Genomic DNA, 22,637 nt, shown 5'->3' on the forward strand with positions numbered 1-22,637 from the left:
CAGTTTTAAAGAAAATCCAAATTGCTTTTGCACTATGCGGACTACAGAATTCTGTAAAATCTAGTTACAGCTATTAGATCGATGAAAAGGGTTTTTTCTTATTGTAAACATATACTGCACTATTGAAACAACCCTACTGTCAAGAATTCTGTAACTCCCACAGTATAAAGCTGATGCACACTGAACTTTAGACTTCCTAAAGTTGCTTCTCTGCTTTGGGATTATTTAAGTGCATTTTGCCATTTTTTGATACTAATGCTCACTTCTTACACTTTATCACAGATAGAAGCCAAGACCGAAGAAAACATGGAATACGTTGCATTACTGTCATTAGCCCGGGTAGTTACAGGTACTGCTGAAAACAACACAGATCACAAGGGCTCCTTCCTGTTCCTATTACTCCTTCTGACAAGCATTACTGTAGCTTCAGTGCATTTCTTAACAGACACTTTCCGATCTTCATTTGTTATCTTGTGTGATTCTTTATCTCTCTGATCATGGCTCACCTAAGCTTAATTCACAGTGTTTTACTAGGCTGTTTGCAACTCTCACCATTAGGTACAACTGTTAATTTGCCAACTGAAGGAAATATTAATTGTAAAATCGACCTACAGATCTATAGATGTGTATCAGAAACTACTGAAAAAAGCTAGCTTCTCACTACTGAGTTTACATTTCTCTCTCATCACGCATTCATTTCTACATCCATTTCCAGCCATTTATGCCTCACGTCCACGTTTCTGTGTAGGTAAAGTCACATAATGTTTCTACTATATTTTCAGGGAGTGTTCTTTCTGGAATACTTGGTAGCCTTTGAGGTTTACAGATAATAGCCTACATTGTTTCAGATCATTTGGCCCATAAAAGTGAGATCCATCCAAGTTTTGGGTTGTTAGACACAGGAATTTTAATCTAGAAGGTCAAAAACAATTTATGAAGCTGCTTTCTGTAAACGGGTATTTAGTTCTATTTTAAAACAGCATGTTAATAGGTTTATAAGAACGTGTGTATTATCACTTTGAAGCAGTGCAGAACAAGGTCAGAGGATGAAATGAGTCCCAAAGAACACACCGCATGCTTCTCACACTCATTCTTTTCCCAACTGCAAAGTAAGGAATAGACAGACAAAACTATTTTACAGAAGTTATTTGTATTGCCAGCAAATGTAAACAAGCTAACAACGCCAGAAGAAAAGAAAAAAGTACCCCCAACAAACACAAAGTGTAACTAAACTCATACAGAAACAACAAACTCTACCAGATTTCCAACATCTGGCCTCTTCTCACATAGGTTACGGCTGAATGGCCAAACTTCCCTTCGTAAGTGCCTTCGCCTGGGGTCCAGCAAAACCTGCAGAGCTGCTCAGTCCAGCGGAGGAGGAGATCTCTCCACAGTCAAGGAGTCTCAGATTTAAGAGCAGCTTACTGAAAAGTGCATGTGCTGCTAGCAGTTGCTAAAACTTTACTTCATGTTCAAGAGAAAGTGGTGGGGGGGTGGGGGGGGGGAATAAACCTTATTAAGTAATTAAAGAAACTTTAACACAGCTATCCAGTTACATTGTTGTAATAAAATCTCATCTTCAGAGCAGAACGATAGAGCTGCACAACTGTTGTGGTTTAACCCGGCTGGTAGCTAAACACCACACAGCCGTTCGCTCACCCTCCCCCCTCCCTCTCTGGGATGGGGGAGAGAAACGGGAAAGTGAAGCCTGTGGGTTGAGATAAAGGCAGTTTATTAAGATAGAAAATAATAATGATAATAATAATAATATGTACAAACAAGTGATGCACAATGCAATTGCTCACCACCCGCTGACCGATGCCCAGCCCAACCCCGAGCAGCCGGCCCCCCCAGCCCGGCTAGCCACCCCTATATATTGTTTAGCATGACGTCAGATGGTATGGAATACCCCTTTGGCCAGTTTGGGTCAGCTGTTCTGGGTTTATCCCCTCCCAGCTTTTGCTGCACCCCCAGCCTGCCCGCTGGCAGGACAGAGCGAGGAGCTGAAAAGTCCTTGGCATAGTGTAAGCATTGCTCTCCAGCAATTAAAACATCAGCATGTTATCAGCACTCTTCTCATCCTAATCCAAAACATAGCACCCTACCAGCTACTAGGAGGAAAAATAACTGTCCTAACTGAAACCAGGACAACAACCCATTGTGAAAAGCATCTCAATTTGCTGCCCCGGGCAGGTATGTCAAGCTTTCAGTGGCAAAGCTTCCAGGACACTGCCCTTGCCCCTCCACTCACCTTCTGGTCTTACAATCCCTGTCTAAGAGCACAGAGGAGAGACTTGCAAATCCCAGGAGGCAATGTGAGGGGACACAGCCCGTACAAGTTCAGAGGACATACCTCTGAGAGGACCAGCAGCATGACCAGTTTAGTAGCACACCAACAACCCCATTTAGACAAGCAAATGGCACATTTCTTTTGGGCCGTGCCACCTAGCACAGGACAGCGTTATAGTGTACATTCCCATGAGGATTTTGGCATTGGAAAACTCCCCAGGCTGCTTTATAACTATGATCCAAAAGGACTTCATTCACACTAAAACCAACTAATTATCTTAATGATGATAACTACTGATAACCACTGATCGGGTGACCAGGGCACTGCAAATCCTGAGCCTTACCAGCACTTGTACCTTCTCAAGACCAAGACAGAAACCTAAATCTGCCATCACAGAAAAGTGGGTTCCAGGCTCTCACGAAGAGATTAAACAGAGGCAAAAGATTAAAATCCCACTATATAAATACCTGTCAAGATCCAATATAAAAGATAGAAAACACCAGAAGTACTGTATAAAAACACATTTGATTCTAACCAGAACATGGTACCAAAGTTTTCTGTTGAATCTCAGCAGCTTTTTGTGCAAAGAAGAAGTGTAAACGTAGATTGCTATTTATGGGCAAAACAAAATATGCATCTAGGAAACACCTGGAGTTTCTCCTGCTTTGATATTGCATAATACTCTTCTCCATGACAGCCACCTCTTTCCCAAGCTGTCTCTAAACTGGAAAAGACCATGATCTCCAGAGACTGCAGAAGTATTTGACTTGAAGCCTAATTTATTGCAAAGGTATCAGAAAACGATGTTATCCTATTAATAATGAAAATTTAAATAAACAAATTGCAATGCTTGCCTCAGAGTAAGGCAGGGAGCTATTTATTTAAGAGATACTGCTAGCTTTGTAATTGGAAAAGCTTTTATCTATTTTTTTTTAGCCCTATTAAATAACTGTGCACATTGCTGCTCTTAAAAACAAAGTGTGACAGTGGCTTAATCAGCAGTTAACTATATTAAAGTTCATAGGCTATTTTTAGTTCAGCTTTGCTTTATGTCACATATAAAAGAGACGAAATATGGAAGATCAGCCTGAAGACAGATTTTGGAATTATCACTACAGACTTCCTCCTGTTAAACTTACCTTTTCAAAGAAAGCAGAACAAAAATGACCTAAAAGTTCTGCCCAATCTGAGAACCACTGTCAGCCAGAAATAATAAACAAACAAATATTTTTTAAAAATAAAAATAAATAAATAATTAGAAGGTCATTTAAATGACATTGAAAAAAAAAAGCAGTGTGGAGAAAGTAAGGTTCTGGGTTTAAAACTCCAGAGAGCTATCAAATCTCATATGCTGTGATTGTGATTTTTTCCCGTTACCTTATATTACTTCATATACTCTGCTGCTTAAAGAGCTGATCACAAATCAAACTGGTGGGGAGAAGAGGAGAAGGGGTACCCCGTACATTCAGCACTGCTGAGTTCAGTCTCAAAGCTGACTCGGACTGAGCAGGGCTGATGGTGTTTCCTCCTTCCCGCTGGGGGGCCCTGAAGAAGGTAAGTATTTGGCTGCGCCGGGTAACGCACACTAAGGTCGCAGGCTCCTAGTGGCCAGGGGACACGATAACTCAGCTGTTTCCCAGCTGCCCTAATGATATTGCTTCCTAATGATATTGCAAGATGTTTTGGGTTGGGCTACAATGAGGAAAAGAAAATCATATGACGATACAGCCATGGCTCAAGCCTTCATTTACAAGAAAAAGCCATGCAGTCTGGGAGCACTGACTGTCCCTGATTCCCAGACCCAGCACAGAATTAATCAATCCTCATTTTAGATTGTAGTTACATTTGTTACAAGAAAATATTACTCCGTCAATCATCATTTTAAAAGTAAAAAAGTCGTACTATCATAATAAACTATTTAATTTTCATAGAGTAGATTATTTGTTAAACAAAGTTGTGGATTTTTTTTACTTCTAAACATTGACTTTTTTGCATTCTTCCTTATCTACCCTCTCTTCCTTGTATGCCCTTTAACATACCAGGGAAGCTGGGCAGGGACTCTCTGTCAGGGAGTGCAGTGATAAGAGAAGGAATCTTTCGAGTCCAGAGAAGGGCTACGAAGCTGGTGAGGGGCCTGGAGAACAAGGCTTACGAGGAGCGGCTGAGGGAGCTGGGCTTGTTCAGCCTGGAGAAAAGGAGGCTCAGGGGTGACCTTATCGCTCTCTACAGGTACCTCAAGGGAGGCTGTAGCGAGGTGGGGGTTGGTCTGTTCTCCCATGTGCCTGGTGACAGGATGAGGGGGAATGGGCTGAAGTTGTGCCAGGGGAGTTTTAGGTTGGATGTTAGGAAGAACTTCTTTAACGAAAGGGTTGTTAGGCACTGGAATAGGCTGCCCAGGGAAGTGGTGGAGTCACCATCCCTGGAGGTCTTTAAAAGACTTTTAGATGTAGAGCTTAGGGATATGGTTTAGTGGGGACTGTTAGTGTTAGGTCAGAGGTTGGACTCGATGATCTTGAGGTCTCTTCCAACCTAGAAAATTCTGTGATTCTGTGAATAATAGCTTTAAACTAAAAGAGGATAAGTTTAGTTTAGATACTAGGATGAAACTCTTTGCTATGAGGGCAGTGAGGCACTGGAACAGGCTACCTGGAGAAGCTGTGGCTGCCCCGTCCCTGGCAGTGCCCAAGGCCAGGCTGGATGGGGCTGGGGGCAGCCTGGGCTGGTGGGGGGGGCCCTGCCCATGGCAGGGGGCTGGGGCCAGGTAGTCTTTGAGGTCCCTTCCAACCCAAACCATGCTGTGATTCTATATAAAAACAAAATACTAATATATAAAACACTAACTTAAAAGAAAGATTTGTCATACCATTTGCAAATCACACTGCTGCCTGTCATTTTCAGTCATCCTAGATATGTCAGGGACTGTAGCTTTGTAAAAGAAACATACATAATGCATTCAACTTCCGACAAGTAGCTTTTGCTTTGGATTGTTTTTCCCAATGTACCATTCCCAGAAAATGATATAAAACTGCAAAAGGCACTACACTTAATTTGCTGAGGAGCCTTTTATTTGTCTTTGAAGTCATTCATTATGAACAAATGCTCCGAGGGAAGGCCTCATCAATAATTGAGAGAATGATTGGAGGAAACTACTAAGAGAAATAAACAGTATGGGGAAACCTCTGAAGACAAAAGAGGCAGAAATGCTGACAAACGACACCATTAATAGCACGCCCCCTTACATTGACACTGCAATGACTGCGCCTCGGAGCAGTACCCAGCAGCAGTGTTCCTGGGCTGGAAAGGACTCCATCTCCACGAAACAACACCAAACTGATACGTGATACCACTATGTGACATTCAAAGTACTCACACTTCAAATACTACATTACTCTCAGCACAGGAGCAAACTAAATGTATTTTTCATCAACGTTTTTTTCCACACTTCTTCCCTAGAGGATTCTCTAGAAACACTTCAACGCTGTGGGGTTGTTCTTTACTTTTTGAGAAAACAAGCACAGATGTCTGGGTCTTAGCAAAATAAATAAATAAATAAACCCGAAGTACTTAACTGTTAATTTGCAGGCCAATAATTCATCACGCTTCATTAGGCTTACTACTTATTTTACAGCTGCCTTCCAGAGAGGAGTCTCCTAGAACAGCACAGGCGGCGACTGCAGCTCGAGCACTGCGAGCACGCGAGCAAGCACGGCAGAGAGCACCTCACTTCAGAGGGGAAGGCAGCAAGCCAGGTTAGGTATTTCTTCAGGCTTGCCAAATAAAATGGAAGTAACAGTGGGAAATGGCATTCTGTGAATCCAGGACTTGTGTAAAATTCACACCACTTACTGTGACATCGAACCGCACAAGCTGTTTTAAGACAGTCACAACACCAGCGAGCACCGGTGGATGCCTCGAGTCACTGAAGACACTGCCTGGGCTCTGCTGCTACGTGTGGTCAGCAAAGCCACTCATTTTTTTTTGAGACCTTAAGGTGAGTGTGTAACGTGAATGCTAAAAAGTGATCTTGTCCCTTATAAAGATATACCTGCCATATGGAGAAGTGTGCATCTCCAACCTGCGTGGCCACTCACCAAAACTTAGGGTCAATACTTGCACACATGATTTGATACTTCACTTCGTACATCAGATACTAATTCTGCAAGGCTAAACGATGACAATTTAACCTTGAGCGGAAATCAGAATTCTGTTTGAAATAAAGGGGATGAAATACACCGAGTACCACTTCATGTCAGAGGGCGAGCTAGCCTCCCCTCAGTCAGGCATCCCCTTCTAGACCCTGTAGCACACTCAGGTACCTGTGGTGCGTGGGGCTCAGCGCTGCCGTGGTCCCGAACCATGCTGCCTGCGGACTACACATTCCCACACACTCCCTTAAGCTGGGGCCGGCACAGAACTGATGATACGCTGCACTGAAGGAGGCCACAGCTACCCCAGAGGAAAAGGCAGCGGTCATTCCCAGCCGGGCCAACTCCCCAGCCGCAGAAGCAACGGAGCAGCAGAGGAGGTTGGGGTGTCCGCGGGGCAGGTGGGAGGGCAGTCTGCAGCCCCAGTTCAGACCCACTTAAGCTGCCAAGGAACTCTCCATGTCCCAGCTTTGAACAGCTGTAGCCTTGGGCCAGACAATATTTCATGTAGGACAAAGTGTAAAGATCCTTTTCAACTGAAAGCAGTAGAAAGAACAGTTAGATCAAGAGAAGCTGCTTACTGAAATGAGAGCTTGGGTAGTACCTGGCACGATTCATTAGCTCCCAGATTATCTGCACACCTGCTACATTCCTTCTACCCCTTAAAAAATAAATAAACCTGAAAAATTCCATCTTGCAAAGCACCGTAAGAGTGGCCGTCTGCAAAGAACAGCCCCAGAACTGCTGCAACCTCGCCTTTGAGGGCAAGGTTAAAGTTGGACCAGATGATCTTAGAGGTCTTCTCCAACCTAAATGATTCTGTGATTCTGTTTTAAAAATAGATCAGGTTTGGCTGACTTGGTAGCAGACTCCTAGAAGCTGGTAAATGAACTCCAAGTACCTGCTCCACTCATGGGTGACCCCACAAGAACTCTTCTGCCAGGCAAGAGCTAGCTCTCTGCATCTCTGTACTGCAGTCTCTACAGTTTTAGATGCTTCCTAAATACTTCTAAAGATATTCCCATATTATCTCAGGCAACTTTTTCTTTAATGCTTTTTATAAACACGGTGATATCATACCACTGTATTTCTCAGCTTTGAAAATACATTGAAACCAACAAACTTGAAGCATGGAAAAAAAAATCAGGCACACGAGATCAAAACTTGGCCCAAAGACTCCGCTGCCGGGTACCTGAAGCCAAAAATAAAAAGCTCAGCTACAAAGAAATGGAATCCAGCCAAGTTAATTTTGTACAAAACCACACAAAATAAGAGGGCAATACACCATGAGAGAATTGGATTTCAGCTCTCTCATCTTTTCTGTGAAAGATGTACAATACTGACAGCACAGATGGCACCGGCTCAGTCCTAATCAAAACTAATGAAGTTGAACTTGATACACAACCCTTTAATGAGCAGAATGTATTTTTGTTTTCCCATCCATTTGAAAGCTATCACACAGCAATGAAATCATTAAGCCAGCACATTAAATGCACAATGTATCGTAACAGAGGTAGTATTTTGTGAACACCTGAGAAAGTCGGTAGCAAATGGTGATACCTACACATATAATCGAATTGGAGGTGGCTTTCCTGTCCCAAAAGAGAGTCGCACTGATACCACATCCTACTAATCTTTAAAGGAAGAAGTCTTGTTCAGTTTTCTTATTTTTAAGAGAAACTTCACAAGGCGCCACACTTCAAAAAAAAATCTACCCATTAGCATTTAAACTCATATATTGTACGTACCCAGCAGAAATCCTGGTAACGAGCTAGATGACATTTCACTTTACTAGCAGCTACGGCATTAAAATCTTCATGCTTGAGGGACAGAGAGAAATGTGGAGAACGTGTGGAGTAACTAAGCAGACTTACCATATCGAGAGCACTAGGTCAGTGCTTCGTTCAGTTCATAATTAAGCAGTCAAGTTGTTTTTAATGCTTTTAAAAATAAAAATATTAAATATTTCATCACAATAACCAAAATTAGCTATTCACGAGCAGACAGAATTAGTGCGTGGCTTACAGTCAGAACCCACAGTCAGTAACAAAAACATACAACAGACTTGAACCGTCGAATAAGATGCAATAAGGAAATTCACCTCCCGCATGGCTTACACCCAGAGCACCCTGCCTCCATTTCAAGTTACCAACAGCGCTGCTCCTCCAGTTTTGGTTTATTCTGTGAAAATATGGCTGTCCTGCACAACACACGGGGGGGGGCGGAGAAGAGGGATCTGTCTCACACGCTCTGCTGGCACGGCAGCAGCAGGTCAGATGCTGGGCTGAGCACCTGCCAAACACTTACAGAACATGAAAAAAGGCAACAGTAACTGGAAAGTAATAGAAGTTTGCTTGACTAATACAAAACTTAACTAGTATCTCTTCATTCTGCCTTTTCACACAGGCTCCTATCAGCCCAAAGCCTGGATCATGTGCTCAGGTACAAAAATTGGTTACAGCTTTTGATATGAATGCCTTTGAAAGACATCCACCATACATGCCTTGGTTAAACACTGAGAAAAAAATGTTTCACTGGATCTTTCAAAAAAAAAAAAAAAAAAGGTTAAGGTGAAAATGGCAAAATTAGTCATTTAAAAAAATCCTGCCCCAGTGCATTCCTTTTGAGCAAAACAGCAAGAGTGAGAAAGACAGGAGAAAAGGTACCACAGGAGAAAAGATACCACTAATGTAATAAAATCATCCCTGTTAGCATTTTTATTAATTATTTTCATAAACATATATTGTGCCTTGCAATTAAAATTCAGTGTGCCTGAGTTGCCATGGCAGCACAACTTCCACAGAACAATAAATTCTTCAGGCTCAGCCATGAAGAGTGCTAGGGAGCTGCAAGGGAGGCTTCTGCGGAAGGGTTGCGGGGTGCCTGGAGGAGACAGGGCAGAAATCAAGAGCAAAAATAGCTTCCCCTGTTTACAAAATGCAGAAATCGATACTAACGGAGACTTTCGCATTTCCAAGGTGGCTTCTGCAGAATGCAAATGCTGACTTCCCCCCCACCCCTCCAATTGTCTTCTCGGTCTCCTAATAGCTGCAAACAATCCCGGTAGACTGTTTCGGCAGCGCTCACCTCGGGCAGCTTGGCCGGAGCTATAAATAGTGCCTGCACCATCTGCCAGCCGGCTCCTGCGCCCAAGGCGCTGCTGGCGTGCTCGCACCGCGCTCTGCCAGGCCTGCGGCTGGGAGCCGGCAGCCACGCAGGGCCCGGGTGCGAGCCAGAGATAATGAGGTGAGGAGCGAAGGCGGCATCGCTGTAATTAACTGCTGGTTGGAGACTGCGTGCTGAAAAGAAATCGCATGGCGGCTAAGAGAACCTTAAAAGGATAATTAATAATCGCGTGTGGAGTCTGCAGGCACTTTTCTTACTGTAGCGATTCTTCACAATGACACCATTTTTGCTTCCAGTTACAGAGAAATTAGTAATAGATAAAAATAAACCTCAAATATCAACCGCAGTAGCCAAAAATAATCCGGCTGGGGAGCCAGACCTAACCTGAATGAGTCAGCATCGGGACTCGGGAGCGAGGTAGGAGACAAGGGTTTGCCATCTACTCCCCAAGCCCTCGGTGCTGTCCAGCATCGTGGCCCAGTGCCCAGCGCTGGGGGCAGACCCTGGGAGTGTTGTTTCGACACAGAGGAGTGACCAGAAGGTAGCTGTTTGCTTCCAGTGTAATGCAGACAGCTCAGATGTCCAGCACTCCCCAATCTTTCAAGCAATCCCCAGCCCAAGGATGGCGGTGACCCCTAGGAGCACACACAACCAACACGGCTGATAGCTGTGTCACTTCCCTAGGAAATAAACTGCAATGAAGTTGACTACAAAATTACCGTCTGCCAAATAACAGAGTTAATTTCAGAATAAAAGACAGGCCATTTGATTTATCTTTTCTCCTCTCTCACAATTCAATTCTTCAGGGCTCGTTTCTGCTCTCACTGTGGATGGGAGCAGAACTGCCAGGCAGCAGCACTGCTGTGGCTTTTCTGTTCTAAAGCAAAAGCTGTCTCTACTGAAAGACTTTGGCCACACCTTATAGAAATGACACAAAATTCAGCAGTACTTCTTACATTTATAAATCTGTATTTGTAGAGTTATCAATAGATTGAGCAAGCATGTTTTGCTTACTGTTTAAACACTAATTTTCTTTGAGCACTTTCATCACATTGCACAGATTCTGTTCTTCAATACTGTCAATGCTTTCTAAACGGAGCTCTCGTTTCTCTGCTAGTTCCTGTACACATTCCTTGCAGCGGCTCGAGGGAAGCAGTTATTCTGCACCTGTGACGCTGCATCCCAAAGACGCTGTGCGCTGCCCAGGTGCTAGGAAGGCAGTGCCCCAGCACAACAGGTTACACGGAGCACATTCAACGCCCCCCTTGCAGGTCTCAGGGCCTCACTAGACCAAGCTGCAGCTGCCTACATTTCGGGATAGCGGCCGTCCAGCTCCGGGAAGCAGGCTGGACTAGGGGACCTCTAGACTAGACTTCCCCTCCCCATTTCTGGTTGTGTCTCCAGGCTGGACCCCTCGGACACACTGCAGCTTCTCCTGGCTCCGCTATTTAGGACGTGCTCTGTGGACTAGAACTCTCCAACACGATCTGGAGAAGGGAAGAAGAAATTCTGAGGCCATAACTAAGATCCCACTCTGGAATCAGGCTCCCAGCTTTGCTCTGAAGTCACTTGCAGTGGTAAGAATTTGTCCCAGCTCAGTTGCCTGGTTCAGGAGGACGGCAGCTGGTGGTCACCCGACATTATTTCCCCCGACAGCAGCCAGCATCTTCCAAAGTTTTCATATTTCTGTTGTGAGCATGCACAAAGCCTGTCTCCATGCTCAGCAGCTCAGTATGAGAGGGGAGTGAAGTACCGAGCACATAGTAGACACTTTAGTAGCTACAGAACAAGTCAGTAGGAGGAGATAGCAAATACTCACATTTAGTTTTTAGAGGGTAATCTTTCTGACAAGGTAATCTTTAACATACTTTAACCCACGTATTGTTAACTTGCACAATCTTGACACTTTAAACATCCACTTTTCCTTCACCTGAGAATTCGCCTCAGCAGAGGAGCTAGTGTAACAGGAAGGAACATTCATTATCTCTTCCAAGGTAGCTGGCAGAATTTTAGTTTCTCAGAAGTGACTATCAAAGATTTTTTTTTTCCAATTATATGTTCAGATTGCCAAATGGAGTAAAACACATCCTTTGTAAAACTTTCATCTCATCCTTGAAAAGATAAATTCATCTGTCTGAATAAGCAAAAAAGCACACAGGAGGTTCCTTCTGAGCACAAAGAAACACTAATCCATGGAGAACTTAAGGGAATAATCAACACAGCTTTAAAAAATCCTTATCACTACAGAAATACACAGCCAAATTCCTGCAAGTTTAGAGTTCCTAAACCAATAGCGAATTACAGAGTTGTTGAGGCCAGAAGGCACCTCTGGAGACGGCCTGGCAGGGACAGCTGCAGCAAGTTGCTCGGGACCACATTCAGCAATGGCCGAGTATCTCCAGCAACAGAGATCCAGCAGCCTCTGCAGGCAGCCTGCCCCAGTGCTTCACAGAATTACGTTAAAAAAAAAAATAAAAAAAATTATCTTATCATTGAACAGAATATCCCATGTTTCAGCTTGTGGCCATTGACTCCTGTCCTGTCCCTGGGTACCACAGAGTGTGCCTCCGTCTTCAATACCCCCTGCCACCAAGCATTTAGACACATGGTAAGACCCCCCTGAGCCTTCTCTTCTCCAGGCTAAATCATCCCAGCTCCCGATTGCTCCCTGCACAATGGAGGCTGCAAGCCCTTAACCACCCTTGTGGCCCTGTCCTGCAGTGACTTCAACGTGCCCACATCCCCCTGCCCTGGGAGGCAGCCCTGAACCAGAAGGAGGACCAGGAGGATGGAGGAGGAGGAGGAAGAAAAGGAGGGGGACGATGTACAAGGAGGAGGAAGAGGGGGAGGACACACACCCACTTACTGTACAACTTGTGGACCTTCATGGGCACAGCTGGTTACCAACGCCTTCACACAAGAATATCCGCCTAGCAAGCTACGCTAACCAGCATCATGTGAGTTTTAAACTGATTTGCAACTCACATTAAAATAATATACAGGAGAAATTAATAAAAGTAATAAAAGGACTTTTTTTTTATTTTAACACATCACTCTCTCTAGATGGTATTTCTGTGAAAAAATGCAACACTGCTATGAATGGTTAAAACACAACAAGCTCCCGTGTCAATACCTTTGGAAACAGTCTATTTCTTTAGAGATGTGTACATTTAGAGGAAGTAACAAGCATTTCAGCAGCAGACAAGGAGTTTCCATCTCCGTGAGGTTTCCAGGCCAGAAACAAGTGTCTTCATTGTCAAACATTAAGCCTGAAGCACTACAGGAGAGCAGCAGAACAAACGATTTTTATCATTACTCTTCATGCTTTAATTACCTTTATCGAATGCCATCTGAGACTACCTATTTTTAAATCCCTCCACTTAATCTGTGATTAAACTAATTTAGCACAGATTTTATTCTTCCCTTCTTCTACAGCTCTATCCTGAATCAGGTCCATATTTTTCCCAGAACATTCCTTAGGACATTTACACACATGGCAAGCTGAAAAGAACAGCTTCCAGAAACAAGTCTGGATTACTGTTTTCAGTCAAACACAAACAAAATCTATCAAAGGGATACAAAAGTGATATACTGAAATAATTTAGCACCACAAAACAATTTCATAGCAGGGGCAAGTGAAAGATTTGCTTTTAAGCAGTGGAAATATAATTTGCAATCATTTAAATATTAATTGATGCACTGTCTTGTAATATTAATTATGTGCTGTCATTCATATCCATTTGGACAATGAAGACCAAAATGCCGGTGTCTTTTTTATTTATAATCACTTTTGGTCATTTCCATTGGAGTTAGTATTTGTCACTAAAAACTGTAATATTTGAAAAGAAGAAAATGAGAGATTATTAAATATTTTATTGAATCTTAATTATTTATATTAAAAACTGTTGCAATTACTTATCAGTTCCTTAGACAGGCTTCTTTTCCTTAGGAAAAAACTGAGTTCTGAGTTAGATATGAGATAGAAAAGCTTCAGAGAAAAGGTGTCCAGCACTGAAACCATCTTACTCACTTAACTGCTAAATGGAATTTAGAAGAAAAAAAGCCACAAACCCAAAAAAAGCAGGATAGACAAGCAAACTTATGCGTGGAAACTGAGAAAAGGCAGGAAAACAGCCCACTGGGAGGAAGGGGAAAGTTGCCCACTGACAAGTGTAAGGAGATGCAGCCCAGCAAAATGACACATCAATTGCATCAAAACACTTCAAAAATTAAAGCACAGTAACTAGGCATAGAGGGGGAAAATGAGCAAACTGCCATGGGACTGAGACACACGAGCTATACTCGGAACTGTAACTCAAGTCAAAAACTTCTTTTGAAAATCTTTTCCAGGAAAGCATCCCAAATTATAAGGCTTCAGAGCTCAGCTTCGCTTGCTTTCTCTGGCCTAACAAATCCTAAATTCTTCCAATGCGCAGTGGCAGACCAGAGCAAGAGAGGCAGAGCACGTCCATGTCACAGCTGCTGTTCATGTCAAAGCTAGGACCTTGAGACATTAGAAGTACCTATTTAAATCCTTCTTAAACCAAGGACAGAATTTAATCCAATTCATCCCTATCCTGCCCAGTGAGCAGTCAGAGGCAGCCCTCTCCAAGCTCTTTCTCAAACCCTCAAAGAAAGCAGACTATCAGCGCACGAGGGGCAAATGACTGACAGGGTAGGGAGCACTCATCTACCAGAGAAGACAAATCTATGTATTACCGTGAAAAACTGTATGTAATAAATGAAAATCTTGGTAGAAAGTCTTCACACAAGTTTGAAGGTTGTGAATAGGAAGGAGGAGCGAAGATCCCAACACATACAAAATTCACGCTGTTTGATTTAAAAGCTTCTCTCTTTTATATGCCTTGAGCTGGATCAATACTTGCTTTTGAGGAATATTCTTAGTATCGTGCAATTTGCAAATTTGTGTTAACTCAAAATACAACGCACATCTCCATTCTTCTGCCATGCTGGAGTGCTAAATATAGCTCAGAATCTGACAATATTTTTAAAAATATCTAATTTGTTCATTCTGTGTTCTTCTGCTTTGATAATTATTTCTTTTCATCTCCCCCTGACTCACACATACAGGCAACCAAAGGAGAATGAAAAAATAGAGGTGGGAGGAGAGTCGAGAAGTGGCATGGACTTGAAAAGCTTTGAATGCCTTCAATCATCTGGAAAATCACAAGTACCAACCTTTTAACTTCTGTAATTAAACACTCACGACATGTACTGCTGAACAGCTTTTAGTAGTTCACTACTACATACAATTACTTTTTCAAGGCTTTTCGTAATTTTTATGCTTCTTTAGTTTCTAATACAGTATTTCAACAACCGCACTTCAAATTTCTTGCTGGAAAATAGAGCCTGACTTGCAGTCATTAAGGACAAAACAAAACTGGAGGGGAGGAACTGGGAAGGTGCTTGAGCTCTGCCATTTTTCAGTCATGCCACCTCGAGACATTCCTCCTTACCTCCTGGTGGAAAACCATACCTGAATTTAAAGGGAGAAGGAAATGACAGCACAAACAAAGTTGAAACCTTTAGCCAAAACAGAGTAGAGGCTGTATTTCACTCAAAGAGAAGCAAGATGCAGCAGCGGTGCCGCACGCCTTTCTGCACTGCCGCTACGGCTGCCAATATCTAGATCATCTTTCCCCAAAAAGTTGTTCCTTACGTTTTGAAAACATTGCTGTGCTCACATGGAGATTATCCATATGAATGTGTCTTTGAAAGCACCATCAAAAAATATGCCTTTTTATTTTTAAGTTTTAGAACTAAGTTCAGCTAAAACAAAACACAGCCTGAGTGCATACAGCCTCTTAAAATATTGCTAAATGCCGCAGTGATATGGGATATAAAACAAGAACAGATACAGTCTCAGAAGTAGGAAAACTGAATATGCATGGTTGAGTTCATGAGATTAAGATATTAGTCAATACACATTTACAAACCCGTGGCATGTAAGATATTAGGTACATGCTTCCAATACCTTCTTAATCTCATTTTTCTGCCTAATTCTGGCAGTGCTTGTCAGCAGGTATTTTAAAAATACAATACAATACATATTCCTCAAAAGAGAGCTTACATGTCACTGCTTGCTGTGCCATGTTCCATGCAAACCCACAGCCGCAAAGGATTGTATTAGATAATTGGTCACATTTTAAGAATAAGAATCTGATTTTGTAAGACCTAAAAACGGTTCAGCACTCCCTACAATTAAAAGACAATGGCATGTACAGTATGCTATATTTCAACCCTAAATTTAGATACATATAAATCAATATCTCCCAATCAAACACAGAAAGTCTTAAAGAAATTATATGCATTAAAGATAGAAATAACGTTTTAAGAAAAAGAAGTGAAATAGAAAAAAAACAAAAAGATTGCATTTTCAATCAAGTTGAAATGCATGAAAATAACATAATGCAGACAGAAAGCAAGGCTGTAAAATAAAGTGATTGCAGGCTCCTCTTCTTCAAGGATCTTTTTCTTCAAGAAAGAACGGCAGTGATTATCCCACTGATCAGGCCCAGGAGATGGGAATCAGAACAACCAGAATGAATTTGAAAGCAATCTATGTCAGACCTGTTAATACCACAACATACATCTCTTTGACATTTACAGAGATCAGCAGACAAAAACAGTGCAGACAGTAGCTAATCTAAGGTATTTCTGTCCAGCTTTTTAGGTAAGAATGGATTTTGTGAAATTAAAGTTTTTTTTCAGTAATTATTTAAGAATTGTTGCAATTAGAAGATTAAAACTAGTGGCTGGTTATTTCTCCTGAACAAGAAAGTGTCCATGTTGCTATATGCAAGGCTCTCTATCACTAAATGTTTAATCTTGTTTATCCTATGTGGATGAGTTTTAGAAAATCTAATAACTACTCATGTTTAACTCCAGAAATACAAATTTTATCAAAGGCCTTACCAATAAAAGCATTTCAAATGCTGGGACCTTGTGGATTCCAGTTCCTCTGCTTTTCAGTAATATAATCATTTCCACAATGGTTTTGCATGCCGATGTAGCACATGTTCACAGTCAGTTTATATACATTGAAATGGGCATGCAAACAAATTTATCCCTTTTCACAGTATTTTTCAGTAGTGAGGATGCTTCTACATCCTGCACATAGACACACGCACCTCTGTAGAGATGTGTGGAGCAGAACCAGCAGTGAGCACTGGCCAAGGCACCGCTGGCTGCCACCAAAGCAGCTCAGCCTGGCGGGCCCAGTCCCCCCTCGCTGTGCTGGGGATTGTGCAGGCAAGGGACTTGAGTGCTTTTGTCACAGAGGTGAAGAGAGAGGAGAGAAGACATGTATTTTTCCAAAGACCGAAGAAACAAAGCTGAGGTTAGCTTGTTATTCATCTCAACTCCCACCTGCAAACACCTCCTCCTTTTTTATTTTTTTATTTTTTAACTGTTGTGTGCGTTTGGTGGTTTTTCAACTTTAAAGCTCAAGAATTTCTACCGAAATTTCCTTGCAGCAAACACAATACCTACGAAATCCAAGGGAACCAGGAGGGAGGCGCGGACATGGGCTGGGGGGGCAGCAGCCTGAAGGAAATGAATTGTGTTTCCTGCACGGGCTGGGGCCATGCTATTCATCCCCAACCAGCAGTCTCCTTACTACAGAAACCACAACAAAGGGCTTGGACTGACCATAACCAGGTTTGCCCAGCAATGCTGTGGGCTGTGCCAGGTGCGGATCAGCCCAGCACTCAGCGAAACCTGGGCCTACTTTCGGCAAGCTGAGACACCCGCATGAGGAACCGCTCCTGAGCAGAAAACACTCGGCCTGCTCCCGTCCACCTCCGTACGCTTCTGTAAAGGCTCGGGCCCTCCCTTCCCTCAAGCAGCAAGGAAGGAGCACTTTCTGTAAGTTACCCAGTAACACAACATCATCATTTGCCCACTTTCCAGCAGCACGTGGTGTCTGCTGGGCTTCGGGGGAGCTCTCCTCACGCCCTGCTTGGTTGCCCGTGCAGCCTGGGGCACTCAGGCAGATGCACTGAAACCTCCTCCTTTGGGCTGGGCAAAGCAGTACCTTCTGTGCCAGAAAGCACAACTCCTCCACCCCTAAGCACCATCCCTAGCCCATTTCACCTGTATTGAGGACGTGCACACAACATTAAGTATACAGAATTAAGAAAAAAAAGCCAGCACTCACTGTAAAAGCAACCCCTGATTCATAAATTCCCCACTGCATCTTTCCTAGCATGGCACAAGGAATTAGCTCTCATTTAGCAGGCAGTTGATTCTAAGCTTTCACTGCTCAGTGGGCAGCCAAAGCCCTACAAAAACCTGCTACTTCCCCCCCCCCCCCCCCCCGTGTATCCATCGCAAAGCATTTTCCCAGCTTGTTGGCCTGATGGGAAATCAGAACTATGAAAAGATCAATACACTATGGATGAGTTCGGTAGACAATTCAACGTACGCAGCAAGATATTTTTTTTTATATTAACATAAATGGGAAACCTGATAATAATAACTATCAGGACACGTTCAATAACAGAATTTAAATTGAATACATATATGTACATGTTAGACACTAAAGGAATCTGCCCAGCATAAATTAAAAAGCAAATTGTATTAGTATTTCCCTATTTCCCTTTTGAGAATAAAACAACCGCCTATAATTAAGACAAATGCCTACTCCACATACCGTTTAGCACCCAGAACATTACACATTGTCCCTAGAATTGGAATATTTTATACTGAAACCTTTCTTAAAGCAGGGAAGTGTCACTTCCACTTAACTGTTGCTAAATCCCCCTACAAAAAGTGCGTGCGTTAAACACAACCAACGTGAGCTTCAATGCCATTTCTTTCGGCAGCGGCATTCCCAAGCAGCGACGTTCCCCAGTGTGCTTCTGCCTCCTGGCAGCCACCTTGATGAAGGCAGAGGCAGAGGCACGCTGCTGCTGCTCCTAACGATGACCGAAGACAACAGGCATTGCAGTCTTCTGATGCTCCTCACTGCAAATTGCAAACGAATTTCTGAGGAAAACTGATATCATTTTAATCAATTATTAATGTAAAGACATAAAATTGAGAGAAATTGAAAGTGAGAGATTGTACTTTCCTTTCTCTCCTTAAGGAAAGTAGCTCCGTAATAAAGTTTGACATCTCATTACGAAAACTGCTCAGCACAGATCAGTGAGGGAACCTCCTCTTGCTGCCTGAAGCACACAGCCTCCATTTCCCTTTAGCTGCTTACAGGTAGCCTGACAGGATGCGGGGTGGCTCGGAAGAACAGCCATCCACAGCCCCCGTCAGCCAGCCCCCAGCACCCGTGGCAAGGCACGGAGCAGAGCACCCGGCACCGCTTCTCCATCGCTCACCACTCCGTACAAAGCGACCAGTGCAGGACAAGCAAGACACCGAAGGCCAGGTCACCCCGCGGAGCTCCCGGGGCCCTGCAGCCCTGCGGCCTGCCCCGCACTTCCCCCGCAGCAGAGTCATACACGCAGGCTTTGCAACAGAAGGAACGATCGGACTACTGAAATTCTCACATATGGCTTCAGACAGAAGCGGTCTGTTAGACACTCCACTTCAAAATATATTTATTATCCATTCTCTTCTTTTTCTCAAGTATCATTTTGTTGATTGAGTGGAGCAGGCTCTATAAAACTTTGTCTGCATACTGAGAACGTGTTCTGTTACAATAACTTTAACACTGCTGACTAAACACGAGCACTGATACCATTCATGCACCACCTCGCAATTAGAAGTGTTCATTTGTATTGTTTCTATTTTAAATCTTTTTTAAAGGCTTCATCATCATTCCAAGACCTCGCTTCTTTATCTTGTCATTTCTGTGGCATTTGTTGAAACAAATAACAAGGCCTGCTTTCAGTGCCCAATTACTGGAACAATGTTATCCTCTAAATGCATAAGACAGCTTTTCATTAAACTTGCTCTCACCAATACATCGATACCAGTGATGCATTAAGATGTATTTTTAGCCTTGTTTCATATGGAAATGAATCTTCCCCAACCACTGTGGGGTTCCTGTTTTCCCTCACAAGGCATCACCTCTGCGTGCCCCTGCTGAGTGGCAGGAGGAGAGGATTTTCACTGGCATGTAGCGCAAAGCCGCTTGACACCTCCAGGTCTTAGCTTCTTACCCATAGACAAAATGTATACGACCATCAATATAGGAAGAGAAAATTAATGCCTTCAAACCCAATATTCTCACTAAATCACATTCTTCGTTGTCTCTGCAGTCACTGTTGGGCAGTGTACATTTTTAAAGGCACTCAATTATTGCATTTGTGAATAACAAGCAAGTTAAAAACACACGTGGATCCCACCTTCACATTTCTTAAAGCCTGGAATGTAACATTTGTAAGCCAGGGAGCTGAGGTTTTGTTTGTTTGTTTGCTTGTTTGTTTTTGAGGGCTCAAGTAGGGAATGTAAGTGCAATGTCCTCCACAAAAATATCCCTTCACTTGTTTAAATTTTGGGTAAATCATTGTTCTTCCCCATGACACAGATATTGTTTGACTCAGGTAACTCTGAATGAGCTGTACTCATATCCCTTTATTCTATGTTGTTGATTTTTAGAAAAAACATGCTATTTTACAATTTTCAAATTAATTGCTCCCATAGACAACAGCTCATTTTCATCCACAAAGAGCACCACAACTTAACAATTTCACTTGCTCCCCCGTCTAAAGACTTGTATTTTTTCTTTACTTTTGGGGGTATGCTGGGCTTTTATCATTATTAAAAGAAATGCACTCTGCTATCTCCTTGATACCATCATGAATTTGGTTGTTTTGGGAGGACAGAAGGGCTGAGCCATTTGCATCTACCCAGGCAGAGGGAAGTGAGAGGCATATGATAAAAACCTGTCAGCAGCAGCATTTGCAAAACGAAGAGGCTGAGGAACACCACTATGGTACCTGCAGAGTTACCTAGTCACAGTGATAACAGCTCTTTTCTCAGCTGCCTACGAGAACACAGCCTCATGACCTACAGGGCTGACAACAGCACTTCAAAACTATCCATTCATTCACACCCTGCTAATAATTCATCCCGAGCCACACTGCCCATAAATACCAATACAATTTATCACTGATACAACCTTCCCATAAGTAATGCTACAACAATCCCATAAACCTGTGATTGAAGACTCCATACACAGCAGCATCCATGTAAGTATTAGAATTATCCTGCTATTTTACTCAGGCATTAGAAAATCAAATACACTGGAGAACCATTAATTCCTGTGCATGAGGTTTTCCTGCACTAACAACCCAGACTCTTACCAGAATTTTAATGCTCTGTCCATGTGGCTCAGGTATTTTTCCTGTATAATCTCGTCCACTTCGGAATAGTATAAGCATGAATGAGTAACTGTACTTGAAAGCAAGGGATGCGTGAAAAGGTTAGTTTTAAAAAGTTGTTATTTTTTCACTGTACAGTATCCTTTATACAATGGCAATAGAATGAAACTCAGTACAGACAGGACACACAGTTAGTGCTGTGCCAGGATACAGCAGCCTTCAGATGCTGTTAACACACTGTCAGTAACAGAAGTCATTGCTAAATGTCTTTCTACTTCACGCAGAAATAACAGTGGTGTTTGAAGTGTGTTGACTCTCTGGGATTAAGTTTTCTAAAATACTACACCACTCATCAAATTATTTAATGGAGACAAAGTTATCACTAACACCAGTATAATTTTTTTTTTCCTGTTTTCATTGTAAAGTATGTGCAAGTTATTTTGGTTTTGATCTTTAGCAAATGCAGCCTCTGCAGAAGCAGGGATGTTCTTCACACTTTAACCAGGAAATATCTCCACACTCCAGAAAACTGTCCTCACCATGCTGCAAGGTGCACCTGCAGCTTTCCTGAAAAGCCTCCGCGGAGCTCTGGGTTCCAGCTCTGTTTCAGCAGCACCAGCTGGGGCACAGCCCTGCTCTGCACAGCACCCCAGGACAGGAGGCGCAGATCCCAGAGCTCACACATAAGATTTGAAAATGTGCAGCTGGTGGGGACAATTGTAAGCAGTGCTGTTCTAAAAGCAGTTTTTCTAAAACACGTCATTCACCTCAACAAAACTGCGTCAGTGGCTCAGAAAAGATGTTATTTTATTCCTTAGCAAGGGATGCTGCTAATCTCTCCAGTGCAAATTGCCTCACACCAAGAATTACCAGGGGCAAACAAACAAGGTGTTCCCAAACAACTGATGCAGCCGTTATGTTGCTAATCCTGTTTCACGATTATTAACGCTCAAATCAAGATAGCAAATACAAACGTAACAGTGCCAACTTCTAGGAAACCTCTCATTGCTAAGGTAATTATTTTGCTATGCACACCGTGGAACTGGAAAAAAAAAAGAGCCTGAAGGAGTGGGTGCTGTCTGCTTCTTGGCATCAACAAGAAGTTTAAAAAATTTTCTACTCGTTGATGGAAAGAGATAGAAAAAATGAACAGTGTTGGTTTCAACAGAGCCAAAACATGATTTATTCTTACCCACCTGCCACCACCTAACAGAAACAACCTCATATGTATTTGATGAAGAACAGTACATCGCCCATCCTATCACCAGTCCTAAACACCAGACAGAAGTATGACCACTGAGTTTGTTAAAAGAGCAACCCACTTCATAAAAAAAATCATTATAATGGAGCCCAGCAAAACCAAGATCTCCGTTAAGGATACAATGGATACAACCCATCATGAAAGCAATGGACAACAGCTCGTAACAAGCCATTGTTTAACCTGGTTTTGATTTCTCCCACACTGTCCAACCTCTCATCTAGGTCTTTCACCCTGTTAAAATGCTCACAACTTGGAATACAACTCTGAATCTTTGAAATATGTTTTGCTCAACAAAAGCTTGCTTACTTTGCAACTGCTCTTTATGAAGTATTAACTGTTCATGCCCTAGAGATTTCCAGTTCCCAACTTAAACTGGAAGTAGCATAAAAACACTTGATACCAATATCATAATTACAATTTGTATTCAAAAAGGTTGCTTGACTTTTCTGCTCCCTTCTGATCTCAACCAAATGCTAGACACCTACCAGATCCAAAAGGCAGAATCAGAGCAT

The 22,637-nt window shown here is 42.7% G+C and overlaps 1 protein-coding gene across 5 annotated transcripts in view; it reads right to left on the reverse strand.

Annotated features, from left to right (window-relative positions):
* The window catches only part of RABGAP1L (RAB GTPase activating protein 1 like), a 247,475-nt gene that overhangs the window by 121,110 nt on the left and 103,728 nt on the right, over nt 1-22,637 (reverse strand). The window contains exon 1 of one of the 5 annotated variants that reach the window (XM_035332552.1): nt 3,668-3,779. The exons of the other annotated variants lie outside the window; for them this stretch is intronic. The gene's annotated coding sequence lies outside the window, so the exon portion shown is untranslated. Of the gene's footprint in view, nt 1-3,667; nt 3,780-22,637 lie in introns of those variants that run through there. 5 annotated transcript variants of the gene reach the window in all.

This window comes from Oxyura jamaicensis, chromosome 8 (genome assembly GCF_011077185.1).
Source record: "Oxyura jamaicensis isolate SHBP4307 breed ruddy duck chromosome 8, BPBGC_Ojam_1.0, whole genome shotgun sequence".
NCBI classification, from domain to species: domain Eukaryota; kingdom Metazoa; phylum Chordata; class Aves; order Anseriformes; family Anatidae; genus Oxyura; species Oxyura jamaicensis.